The 13691-nt window shown below is 40.6% G+C and overlaps 1 protein-coding gene across 5 annotated transcripts in view; it reads right to left on the bottom strand.

The window, feature by feature from the left end:
- Window positions 1-13691, bottom strand: part of SEPTIN9 (septin 9) — a 363859-nt gene that overhangs the window by 177270 nt on the left and 172898 nt on the right. The window lies entirely within an intron of this gene.

The raw sequence follows: 13691 nt of genomic DNA on the forward strand, positions 1-13691 counted from the left end.
GGGGGAAAGCAGGGCAATTGGGGTTAAATGACTTGTCCAAGGTCACATAGCTAGTAAGTGTTAAGTGTCTGAGGCCACAGACTCCAGGGCCTGTTCTCTATTCACTGTGCCACCTAGCTGCCCCCCAAGTGTTTTATTAAATGCCACATTACTTTTTCTGTGTGAATCATGACTATCACTATCACCCTTTTCTTCCCAAGTCCCTCTTTTGTTATTGTTGTTAACTTGTCTCTGAGTCCTTGTGACTCCATTTTGGTGTTTGTTTGTTTGTTTTGCCTTTTGGAGGGCAATTGGGGTTAAGTAACTTGCCCAAGGTTACACTGCCAGTTTTTTTGTGTGGGTGTTAAGTGTCTGAGGCCAGAACCGAACTCAGGTCCTCCTGACTCCGGGGGCCCACACTTTACTCACTGCGCCACCTAGCTGCCCCACGATTTTGGTGTTTTCTTGGCAAAGAAACTGGAGAGGTTTGTCATTTCCTTCTTCAATTCATTTTCCAGATAACAAAACTGAGGCAAACAGGGTTAAGTAAATTGTCCAGGGTAATGTAGCTGGTATCTGAGGTCACATTTGAACTCGGGTCTTCCTGACTCCAGACTTGGGGCCCCACCAAAAGTCCTTCTACTTAATTAAAAAAAATAAACTTTGGGGAGACTAGGTGGAGCAGTGAGTAAAAGCACCGGCCCCAGAGTCAGGAGGACCTGAGTTTGGTTCTGGCTTCAGACACTTAACACACACACACACACACACACACACACACACACACACACACACACAAACTAGCCGTGTAACCTTGGGCAAGTTACTTAACCCCAATTGCCCTCCAAAAGGAAAAAAAAATAAAATAAAATAAACTTTTAACAAACATGTATAATTAAGATAAAATCCACACATTGGATATGTCTAAAACATATCTCAGTCTGTACTTTGAATCCCCCAGCTCTCTGTCAAATGGTGGTTGGCATGCTTAGTAGCCTAGTCCTGATGGGTCATTCTATTGATTGGAGTTCTTTTGTCTTTCAAATATGTTTTTCCTTAAAATGTAATTATTTTTGTAAATTTTCCTGGTTCTTTTCATTTCATAAGTTCACACAAATTTCCCCAGCAGTCTATGAACTCATCCCCTTCAACATTTCTTAGGGCACAATTACAATATTCCCTCATATTCATATGCCATAATTTGCTCAGTGGTGTCCCAATTGATGGGCACCAACTTTATTCCCAATTCTTTATTACAATAAAAAGAACTGCTACAAACATTTTTTGTACATTTTGATCCTTTCTCTATTTCTTTTATCTTGTGGAGGTAGATGCTTATTAGTTGCCAAGTCTGGATATTTTTACCTTTGTAGTATCTCTCATATATGTGTCCCCTTCTCTCCTCTGATATTGCTATCACCTTGATCAAGGCAATTAATCACCTCACACCTGGACTGCTGCATCAGCCTGCTGGTTGGTCTCCCTGCCTCTAATCTTCCCTCATTATGTCTCATCCTTCATTCAGTTGTCAAACTGATCTTCCTAAAGTGCAAGTTCAATCATGTCACCCCCAACCTCCATTCAGTCAACTCCACTGGCTCCCTATTGCTTTCAGGATCAAATATAAACCCTGCTTGCCTTTTAGGCCCTCCATGACCTCTCCCTTCTACCTTCCCAGTTTTTACACACTCCTCTCTTGCCCTCCCCCCACCACTGATCTCTTTGTTGTTCCTCAAACCAGACACTCCATCTTCTGACTCTGAGCATTTTTACCTGCTGTCCCCCATGCCTGGAACTCTCTTCCTTCCTTCCCACCTCCTAACTTTCCTGGCTTCTTTCACAGGCACTTAATAAATGCTTGCTGAAGGATTGACTACTGGCATCATTGGGCCAAAGGATATGCACAACTTAGTAACTTTTGGTGCTTAGTTCCAAATTTCTTTTCAGAATTGTACTAGAACCAATTTATAGTTCTATATTCATGTGTCTATTTTGCTAAAGCCCTTCCAACAACTGCCATTTTCCTTTTTTTGTCATCTTTGCTAAAACCTAATGGGTATAAAATGGAACCTCAGAATTAATTTGCATTTCTCTAATTACTGGTGATTTTAAGTATTTTTATGTGCTTGCTGATAGCTTGTTTTTCTTCCCTTTTAAACTGCATGTTCACATCTTTGACCAGTTATATATTAGAGGATGGCTTTTGTTCTCATATATTTGAATCAATTCCTTACATATCTTGGAAATGAGATCTTTATCAGAGAAATTTACTGCAAATGAAATGTTTTTCCCCAGTTAACTCTTTCTTTCTGATCAGAATTGTCAGTCAATCCATCAACAAGCATTAATTGTTAACAGTCAGTCCAGCAAAGGCAACTGAGGAGGGTTTGAAGAAACTAAGAGACAGCACTATCATGAAAACTCAGAGACTATCCTGCATGAAAAGCTAGTCAGTGGCGGGAAATCCTTCAGAGTTCAAAAAGGATGAAGGCTGAGAGAAGGTCATTAGATTTGCTCATTTAGAGGCAACTAGTAATTTTTGAGAGACCAGTGTCAGTTGAATGATGAGACTAGAAGTCAGATTACTGAGGGGCTGAAAAACAGGAAGAAAGGAAGTAGAGCACCAAGTGTAGATAGCTTTTTCAAAGAATTCAGCTGAGAAAAGATAAAGAATTAGATAAAGGATGCTAGCTGGTGGACACTGTAAATTTGAGTAAAGTTGTTTGTTTGTTTTTTTAGGATGGGGGAAATTTGGGCATGTTTTATAGGGGAGAAGCCAATGGCAAGAGAAAGATTCAAGATTAGAGAAAGAATGAGGATGCCAGTGGGGCCATTCTGGAAAAGAGGGGCTAGATCAAAAGTACATGTGGAAGGGTTTGCCTTGGCAAGGAGAAGGGTCACCTCATCATCAGTGACTACAGTGAAGGAGGAGCTAATTGGCAATATCAGAAGGATGTGAGATTAGGAAGAGAGGGGTAAAGGGAAGCAAATGAACTCAATTTTTTTTTTCAGTGAAGTATGAGGTAATATCTTCAGTTGAGAGGGAGAGAGAAGGGAAAGGCTGGAAGGAAAGGAATGGACATTTAGTACTATGTGCTAGCACGGGACTAAGCACTTTAAAAATATCATCTCATTTGATCTACCCAACAACCTTGAGAGGGAAGGAAAAAGGGAAGGAGGGAGGTGCTATTATTTTTCTCATTTTACAGTTGAGGAAAATTAAGTAGTTTGTCCAGAGACACATAGCTATGAAGTATCTGAGGTCAAATTTGAACTCAGGTCTTCTTGACTCTAAGCCCAGCAGTCTATCCACTGTGCCAAAGAGAAAAATTGGAATAGTGGCTATGGTGAGTGGGCTAGGGAATCATCTGGTATAAGGAGGGTTTGCCTTCCTGAAGTGAGGGTTCAGTTGAAATTAGCTAACATAAATTTGTAGTGGACCCAGATGGCCCAATTTCATTATTTCCTCCAGTTCCTTTCAATAGCATGTGAGTAGAAGCAAAGGAGGTGGATGCTGGGAGTAATCCAAGGCTGGGGTTTGTTGACTTGTGATCAGCGAAAGGACAGAGAAATAAAGTTGGGGCTTCAAACCCTAAGGGTACAGTTAAGTGATAGCGGCTGAGGGGCCTCTGCTCCCTGAACATCAGGTTTCTGGAGGATGTCTTGCTATTCAAGCAGTGGCAGTTAGACTCCTCTCTCCCTTCCCACCTACCTCCAAACAGCAGGTAGCAATAGCAGCAAGAACAGATACAAGTTGACCAAGAGGGACAAGCAGAATTAGGTGGCATCCAGTAGGGAATCAAGAAGCTGAAGCTGCTGATAGAGGCATAAGTAGCACACATGGAACCCATAGTAGGGCAACTGGGAGTACCCAGGAAGGTGACTGGGCCTAGTAGGTTGAGAGATTACACTCAACCAATTAGCCAGGAACTAGGTACTAAAGATACAAAGGCGGGAGTCAAGATGGAGGACTAGAAGCAGGACCTCCCCCAGCTCCGGCTTCCACCCTTCCCAATCCATGTTAAAAGGGGACTCTAAACAAACTTTGGAGCTACAGAACCCACAAAATGACACAGAGAAGCTAACCTCCCACAGAGGACAGCCCGGCAAGCCGGCAGGAATCGGCCAGGGCAGTGCTCTGGGAGTCCAGCCCGGCCCCACATAGAGGCTTTAGCCCCAGGGCGGGCCTGACCAAGGACTCCAGATCAGCAGCAGCTGTGGCCGTTTCCAGATTTATAAACACATAGATGCGAAGAACAAAGTGAGAGGTCAGTGCAGTCTGGACTTTGGGACCCAGTAAGTGGGAGTGCTGGCTTTTGCCCCCAGGGCAAGAAGCCGCTGAGATGCCTGGCACACCAGCCAGCACCATGTGGCAGCTTCAGCTCCTGGCCTGCAGAGTGTAGGGGGACCAAGCACCAGTCTGAGGGGTCAAGTGACTGAGGGGCAACATGACCAGGCAAAGGAAACAAAGCAGACAAAAGATTACAAAATTAGACTCCTATTTTGGGGACAAAAAGGAGCAAAGCATGGAACAGGAGGAAGACAGTGAAGTCAGAACTCCTGCACCAAAAGCTTCAAAGGAAAATACAAGCTGGATACAGGCCATAGAGGACCTTAAGAAGCAGATAAGAGAAGTGGAGGAAAAATTGGGAAGAGAAATGAGAACAATGCAAGAAAATTATGAAATGAGAGTCAACAGCCTGACTGAGGAAAATCACACCTTAAAAAATAGACTAACTCATATGGCAAAAGAGGCTCAAAAAGGCAATGAGGAGAAGAATGCCTTAAAAAGCCAAATTTGCCAGATGGAAAAAGAATCTCAAAAGCTCAATGAGGAGAATCATTGCTTCAGAATTAGACTGAGCACATGGAAGCTAATGACTTTATGAGAAATCAAGATGCTGTTAAACAGATCCAAACAAATGAAAGAATAGAAGGAAATGTAAAATATCGCATTGGAGAAACCACTGACCTGGAAAATAGATCCAGGAGAGATAATTTAAAAATTATTGGACTACCTGAAAGCCATGATCAAAGTAAGAACCTAGAAATCATCCTTCAGGAAGTTCTCAAAGAAAACTGCCCTGATGTTTTAGAACCAGAGGGCAAAACAGAGATTGAAAGAATCCACCAATCACCTGCTGAAAAAGATCGCAAAAAGAGAACTCCCAGGAATATTATAGCCAGGTTCTGGAATACTTAGATTAAGGAGAGAATATTACAAGCAGCCAGCAAGAAACAATTTGAATATTGTGGAAACACAATCAGGATAACCCAGAATCTGACAGCTTCTACACTGAGGGATCGAAGGGCTTGGAATATGATATTCCAGAGGGCAAAGGAGCTGGGATTAAAACCAAGAGTCACCTACCCAGCAAAACTGAGTATCATGTTTCAGGGGAAAATATGGTCACTCAATGGAAAAGACGACTTTCAAGCATGCTTGCTGAAAAAACGAGAGTTGAATAGAAAATTTGACATTCAGATACAAGAAGCAAGAGAAGCATGAGGAGGTAAACAGGGAAAAGAAATCATAAGGAACTTATCAAAGTTGAACTATTAACATTCCTACATAGAAAAACAATTATAACTTGTGAAACTTTTCTCAGTAGTTGAAGGGAATAGAAATACATATATATATATATATATATGTATATATATATATGTTTATATATGAGGGTATATGGGCAAATGAATACATATGTGAATGTGTGTATATATGTTTACAGGTATACATAGATAGAAAGCACAGGACCAATTTAACAGGAAGGGATGATACTTAAAAGGTGAAATTAAGAGGTGAGAGAGGAATATAATGAGAGTAGATGGGGAGAGACAGAATGGGGTAAACTATCTCATATAGAAGAGGCAAGGGAAAATGGTTACAATGGAGGGGAAGAATAGGAAGGAAAAAAGGAATGGGTCAACCTTATTCCCACTGAATTTGGCTTCAGAAGGGAATGAAATACACACTAAATAGGGTATCTCACCCTCCAGGAGAGTAGGTGGGAAGGGGATGAGAGAGGGGATGATGGAAGGGAGGGCAGGCTGGGGGGGGGGGAGTTGGAAGCACCCACTTTTGAAAAGGGATGGGATCAAAGTAGAGAATAGAACAAGTAGGAGGTGGGATAGAAGGGAGAGAAATATAGTCAGCCTTTTACAATATATCTACTATGTTAATGTTTTGCATTAGCCATGCATGTACAACCTATACTGAACTGCTTATCTTCCTAGTAAGGGTAGGTGACAAGGAAGGAAGGGAATGAATCTGGAGTTCAAAGTTTTAAAATAAAATATTCAAATATATATATATAAAATAAAGATACAAAGGCAAAAATAAAATAGTCCATGCACCATAGAGATGATGTTATATAGAGGGAGGTAACATGCACATCTGCCACACACACACACACACACACTGAACTGGAATCTTTTTGAGATCCAATCTTCCATACTGGAGACTTTCAGATTATTTGTGCACAAAATATTAAATGTGTGTATATATGTGCGTGTGTGTATATGTATTATGGGTATATTGCATACCAAATAGATACCAGATAATTTTTTGGAGAAGGCACTGGAAGCTGGGGGGGAAAGGAGGGGAGATTAAGAAAGACTTCATATAAAAAGTAAAACTTAAACTGAATCCTGAAGGAGAGAATACATTCCAGGCAGTGGAGGACAGTCCTTGTAATGACTTAGAAATGGGAGGTAGAGTATTGTGTATGGGGAATAGTCAAAAGGCCATTCTGGCTGGACTGATGAGCAGATGAAGAAGAGTAACACATACAAAGGCTGGAGGGGTAGCTTGAAGCCAAGTTATGATTAGTTTTAATTGCTGCCGAAATCTACACAGAAAATAATGATTGGGGGAAATTATTCCAAAAGGAAGACTAACTGTGATGGACATGGAGAAAAAGGGAGAAGATGAAAACGGAAACATCACAGAAGGGGACATGTTAGTGTCTTACTCAGCTCCAGAAGTCACTCTTTCTCCGAATTTCATCTTAAAGAGGAAAAAGATTCAGATATTCAAGCTTCAACTCCAAAGCAGATCTCAACCATATATAGGGATTGACTATTAATCATTGGTTCAAGCCCATCAACAACTGACTCTATCATCAGGGCATGGTAGAACACACCTATAATCTCTGCTACTGGGGGAGCTCCAGAGTTCTCACCTGTATTGTCCTAAACCAATCAAGGATCCACACTGAGTCTGGCAGCAATATAGTGACCCCCCCCCCCCAGGAGCAGAAGGCCATCTGGCTGATAAGGAGTAAACTGGCCCAGACCAGAAATGAAGCAGGTCAGAGCTTCTGTGATGATTAGAAATGGGACTGGGTGCAGCATGGATAGCTACTGTGCTTCTAGCCTGAAAGAGAAAGATCCAATCTCAACAAAACAATACAAAAACCCTGACTCTATCATTCTGGAAAAATATGGCTGCTTTATATAATATAACCAGATTATAGCACCTCTAGAGTTCTGACAGATGAGACGGCCCTTGGGGCCAGTCTCTGATGTGGTGGTCTCACATACTGCCAACCATCTAGTGCCCACAGGCCATTTTCTTCAAAGGTTTGCCATAAAAATCACTCCCACATTGCTACCAACTGTGAGCCATTTGGGTAAAGAACTTGATCTGCCACTAAATGCAGATTCCACTATACAAGAAGATAACCCTTTAATAGCTCAAAAATATCCAGACACTAGATCCAAGCAGTGTCCCAAAAGAAAAATGTGCCTACAAACTCTCTGTGACCAAAGAAAAGAATTTGGAATCTGAGCCAATCACCCAAAACATCTGAAAATGTTATAGAGGAAGATCTTAACGACTGGTGGGTAGCAGACTAAGTTCCTACAGAAGTGTGGTTGCCTTATTACTTCAGGGAATCACACAGCAAGGCAATACTCTAGGAAGCTGTACTAAAAGTTGTACTGGCATCTTTTTGTTTTTACATTACAAACATTTACAGATTACCCCCAAGAGTAGCAGAGTTCTCTTGTACAAAGCAAAACAATTAAGCAAAACTAAGTGACCTTATCCAAAAGTATATATACAGTTATCCCTTCCACATCTCAACTCACCCCATCACACTTTCGATATATTGCAGGTTGGCACAAAAAATTAAATGGGAACTTTCGTAGAAACAGCAGACAACACACAAAGGTCAGCAGATGACACAGAAAAAGTTTAGAAATGCATAAAATATATGCACAGTACTGTATAATATCAACATATTTTATCTTTTAATACCATAATAATTCAGACTTCTTCTCTGGTATGGAAAGAGGGCCAAACAATTTTATGAGGATTTCCAGATCGTAGGAGCACCGCATTTATAACTCCCATGATATGGAAGGGATAACTGTAACATTCCACATCTGTAATGCCTACCCCCCCCTCCGTATTTTTTAAAATTGTGTAATAGAAATCCATTTTTTGTTGTTGTTTTTAGGCAAGGCAATTGGGGTTAAGTGACTTGCCCAAGTTCACACAGTTACGTGTCAAATGTCTAAGGTCACATATGAACTCAGGTCCTCCTGATTCCAGGGAGGGTGCTCTATTCACTGCGCCACCTAGCTGCCCCTAGGAATCTGTTCCCCCCCCCCCCCCCCCCCCCCCCTTTCCCACCCCAGTGAGAAAGAGACGAAAAACAAATCCCTTGTAACAAATATGCATAATCAAGGGGAAAATATTCTCATTCTATACCCTAAAACAACTACATCTCTGTCAGAAGGTATCATGGGTCCTGTGGAATCATGGATGGTCACCTAATTGGTTATTAGCTTTTACAGTTTTTAAAACTGTTTGACTTTAGAGTGTTACTGTATAAATTTTTCTCCTGGTGCTGCTCATTTCATTATTCAACGTTTTATGAAAGTCTTCAAAATTTATTAGCACACTCCAAATCACTATCCAGCATGGTTACAGCTATACTTTCCTCTACATTTCAGAGAGTAGCTGACACAAAAATTTAAAGGGGTTTATTCCAATCAATTATTCTTTATGGCCTAGATTTCTAACAACTTGACTTCCAAAAACAAGTGAAATGCTGTCCCACACATCTGTACTCCCCACCTCACAGAAGCAAAATCCAGGTTCCACCTAGCCCTCAGTGTTTGCTTATAGCAAATCAGGCTGCTGATTAACAGGATGGGAAAAAGAACAGGATAATTACGAACTGGAGGGAGAAATACATTATAAATGCTGATAAAAACTCATTTTTAGGGGCAGCTAGGTGGGACAGTGAATAGAGCACCGGCCCTGGAGTCAGGAGGAACTGAATTCAAATCAGTCTCAGACACTTAACACTTACTTGCTGTGTGACCTTGGGCAAGTTACTTAATCCCAATTGTCCTGCCTTCCCCTCTCCAAAAAGACAAAAAGAAAAAATCATTTTGAAGTAATGAAAAATAATAGACATTAAGCTTTATTAACATTTTTTTACTTTTTTATATATTTTTATTTTATTTTATATTATTTTTATTTTACTTTTTTACTGCTGGTTTAAGATGATTAAGATTATCCTTACACATTCAAAAGAAGTTCATTTGAAAGCAGTATGCTAGGCCTAGAAACCAAAATGGTAGGTCTCTTAACTTGGAAAGACAGGTATTAATCTGCCCTTCTATTGCTCTCAAATCAGAATAAAAATGATTACAACTAGAAAAAAAGTGACATCACTCAGTCTATCTCAGACATGTCATACACGATGCAAAGTATCTTGAGGAAGAGAAGGAATTCCACATCTGGGAAGAGTGGGGAGTGGTACCCTTATTCCTGTCTTCACAGTGTTAAAGCAAAATTTTCAAAAATAATGAGGTATATTCAATAGTATTGCTCTCACTAAAAAAAATTTGTAGATAATTTTAGTGATAATAAGAAAGTTTTTAATCATTACTAAATAAAATAAAATTATTTTAAGTTAGTTTATTTTATCTCTTAAAATGTATGTTTCTGTATGTATATTTTTTATAATGTATGTAAAGGCATATAATTTATAAAGGCAGCTAGGTGGTACAGTAGATAGGGTATCAAAAGAGTCAGAATGACCTGGGTTCAAACCTGACCTTAAACACTAGCTTTGTGACTTTGATCAAGTCACTTAACCTGTTTGCCTCAGTTTCCTCTTATGTAAAACAGGGAGAACATTATTATTATCACCTACCTCCCAGGGTCGTTGTGAGGATCAGATAAGATAATAATTGCAAAGTAATTAGCATGGTACCTGGCACATAGGAATTGATATATATTTTTTGATTGATTGATATATATATCACATATATATATATATATATATATATATATAAAACACATATATATGTGTTAGCTATTATTAAAAATATTAAAAGAGACATTTGGGGCATGGAGGTCAGAGCTAGCCTTGGAGCCAGGGAGACCTGGATTCAAGTTTTGCTTCTGGAGTATACTGATTTAAGTTTCTTAACCTTTCATATTTTAAGGCAACTATTTTGCAGAGAAGTACCTACTGTGCTGGCACACAGAGCTTCCTTATATCAATGGCATCACCAGTTTAGGACCAGTCCCCTATCCCTACGTGAGAGGTCTGCGGTGGGAGGCTCTGGTACTAAATAACTGAAGGGTATGTGTGTCTTTGAACTAAAGGAAAAATGTTAAAACTGTCAGATTTCACTAAAAAGCTCCCCCTTTCCTAGCCTCTGAAGGAGGAGGTGGGGAGATCTGAAATTGGAGAATGCCCTAGGAATCTAGTTATGAACCAGAAAAACCTTTGTGCTTTTGTTGTAGAGATCATCAATCCAGAAATCAGGGGAAGGTGCCTCTGTCAGCTCAGTTCTGGGTTTCCTAAAAGCCTGGGAATACTGTCCCAGAATACAGCACCAGAGAGAGCAGAAATGTACAAGATTAAAACATTAATTAAGTGATACAATGAAGGACCCTAATAGCTTCCTAGACAACACCAACCTCTGCAGGGGCCACAATGGGAAGGAATCAAGGAAAGAGCATCTAAAAGAGCTGTACCTAGCTTCTATTATAATTCAGTGCCCAAAAGAGAGCAAATCAGAGTCCTGGCACAAAACCACTATGCTCAAGGTTATATTGGCCCACCAATCCTCATAATAGGGGAAGGGAGGAGGAGGGAAAGGTCTAAGTGATCTTTCTAGAGGACCCCTTGGGTGTTTCATTATTGGCAGGGGCCCCTCAAACTCCAGCTCCAATAGAGACCTCAGACATAGATTCAAAATGAGTACTCACTGAAGGTAGAACCAGCATCACAGCCTTTCCCACAAAGACAGTAACCAAAGAGAAAGAGCTTAGGATTTTATGTCCATTTTCTCACATTTTGAGTATGGGAAGTAAGAAGGGATTATATTGTACATTATGCAAATAAGGAAACTGAAACACAGGGAGCAGCTTGGTCCACAAAACAATCACAATCCATAAAAAGCTTAGTGGTAGGGGCAGCTAGGTGGCGCAGTGAGTAAAGCACTGGCCCTGGAGTCAGGAGGACCCGAGTTAGGTTCAGGCCTCAGAAACTTAACAGCCACTCAAAAAAAAAAAAAAACTAGCTGTGTAACCTTGGGCAAGTTACTTAATCCCAATTGCCCTCCAAAAGGCAAAAAAACAAAAAAAAGTTTAGAGGTAGATAAGACCTTTAGAGACCAACTGGACCAACTTTTTACACCCAAAACCTTACACAAGGGGAAAATAAGTCTCATAGACCTTGAATGACTTGCCCACATTTACAAGTATTTTGTTTCAAAGATAGGTGACACAGTGGATAGGGGCAGGGCCTGGAGTCAGGAAGACTCATCTTTCTGAGTTCACATCTGGCCTCAAACCCTCTGTGACCCTGGGCAAGTTACTTAACCATGTTTGCCTCAGTTTCCTCATCTGTAAAATGAGCTAAAGAATGCACTCCAGTATCTTTGCCCAAAAAACCCCAAATGGGGTCATGAAGAGCCAGACACCACTGAAAAACTACTCAACAACAGTTGCAAAGATAGGGGTAGACCTTGTCTGTTAACTCCCATACCAATATTCTTTCCATTACACCATTCTGTCCATGAAATCAGAAGCAAAACCCAGACATGCCAATTTCCAGGCCCTTGATCTCCTCCCTAGGTTTTCAGAAAGATGGATCCAACTCTAAGAACTTTTTCTTATATAGCACGCACATCCCACAGAGGAATTTAGAAGGTAATGGAAAAGCTATCTTTGGTCCACTCCTCTGAAAAAAATCACATAGATTCATCAAAAGAACCTAGCACTGCAGCCCCCAGCCATCTTTTTGAGGTTGCCATTAATAGTCAAAAAGAAGGGTAGAGAGGAGCAATAATCTGAGTCCTGATTAGGGTTAGGGAGAAAAGAGCGGAGGAGAGCTACAGGGTTGCCTTCTTGACTCCCCATCTTTCATGAGTAATTTTCCCACAACATTCGTTATTTCTATCTCATATCAACTATCCACCTTTGATTTCCAAAGCATAAGGTTCCAGGTTTCATTGCCATTAAAGGAAAAGGAAGCCCTGGGGGCAGGGGAAGCCTGTAATGGATTTTAAAGCATCTTATTTTTCTAGCTTCTGAAACTCAAGGAAAATTCTTAACAACTGGGCTCTGTCTTTACTCATTAGTCATTCTCCAAAGATTCCCAAGACATTCTGGGTTGCTTGAAACACATTGGGAAAATTTTAAAAAGACAGAGTGACAGGAAAGTGAGAGTGGTCCAGAAAGAGCAAAGGAAGCAAACCATATGGGAAAAAGTTTCAGAATTATGGAGCCACAGATACAAAATGAGAGCGGGGAGACAGTAGGAAAGAGGTCAAGGAGAAGAGATGAGGAGGAGGAGAGAGAGGAAGAGGTAAGAAAAAGGCAAATAGGAAGAGAAATAGGAGGTAGAGTGGGTTCTCTTGCACAGGGCATATAACCCCTTCATTTCTCTGTGCCTAAGCTTCCTTTAGCTCCCTAGACAATAAAGCTGATTCATGTCAGAGACTGTCTGGTGAGCCTCTTTCATCAAGCTTTTGCTGGACTCTCCAGAGAGTCTGGTTGTTTATATCACCCATGAAAACGTGGCTGTTTTGCTAAAGCATAGGGCACCAACAATTCCTTCAATAAACTGTAACATACAAGGGCATGTCAGATCTAGCAAGTTTCTGATATTCTGATAGCAAGATATTCTGAATGGAATACTCCCCAGACTAATTTAACAGCCTGAGCACTGAAACTGCCCCTAGATCCCTGGGGGAGCTAGGATTTCCTGACCTAATGGCCTTTTGCTAAGAGCATTTTTTAAAATCTCGTTTGGCTACAAAGTCTCCTTCTTCCCATTTACACACCATGTCAGACCTCTCAGCCCACAGTCCAAGGAGTCATGAGACCATTAATGCATCTCCTCGAGCCAAGAGGCTAAGCAATTCCCAAAGTCCAAAAGATTTAAAAACTAAGGATGATCTGGAAAGAAAGTAAAACCTGACACAGTTTTGTGATAGAACCATCTATATCTATATCTATCTATCTATCTATCGCCAGTTTTCAAACTGTAACATCTGGGATGAAAGCAAAAAGAAAAAAAACAACAGCAAAGAACTTTTGGAGGGATTGACTATGGTAAACTTTAACTTGTGTTAAGAACCTGATCTTCTTAACCTGGAGTCTATGCATCCCCAAGGTTCCACAGACAGATTTCAGGCCATTCATGATTTTTTAAAATATTTTTACATCTGTATTT

Source organism: Petaurus breviceps, unplaced genomic scaffold (assembly GCF_028583685.1).
Source record: "Petaurus breviceps papuanus isolate PSGF00001 unplaced genomic scaffold, PetGlider_PUasm1.0 90925, whole genome shotgun sequence".
In the NCBI taxonomy this organism is placed as follows: domain Eukaryota; kingdom Metazoa; phylum Chordata; class Mammalia; order Diprotodontia; family Petauridae; genus Petaurus; species Petaurus breviceps.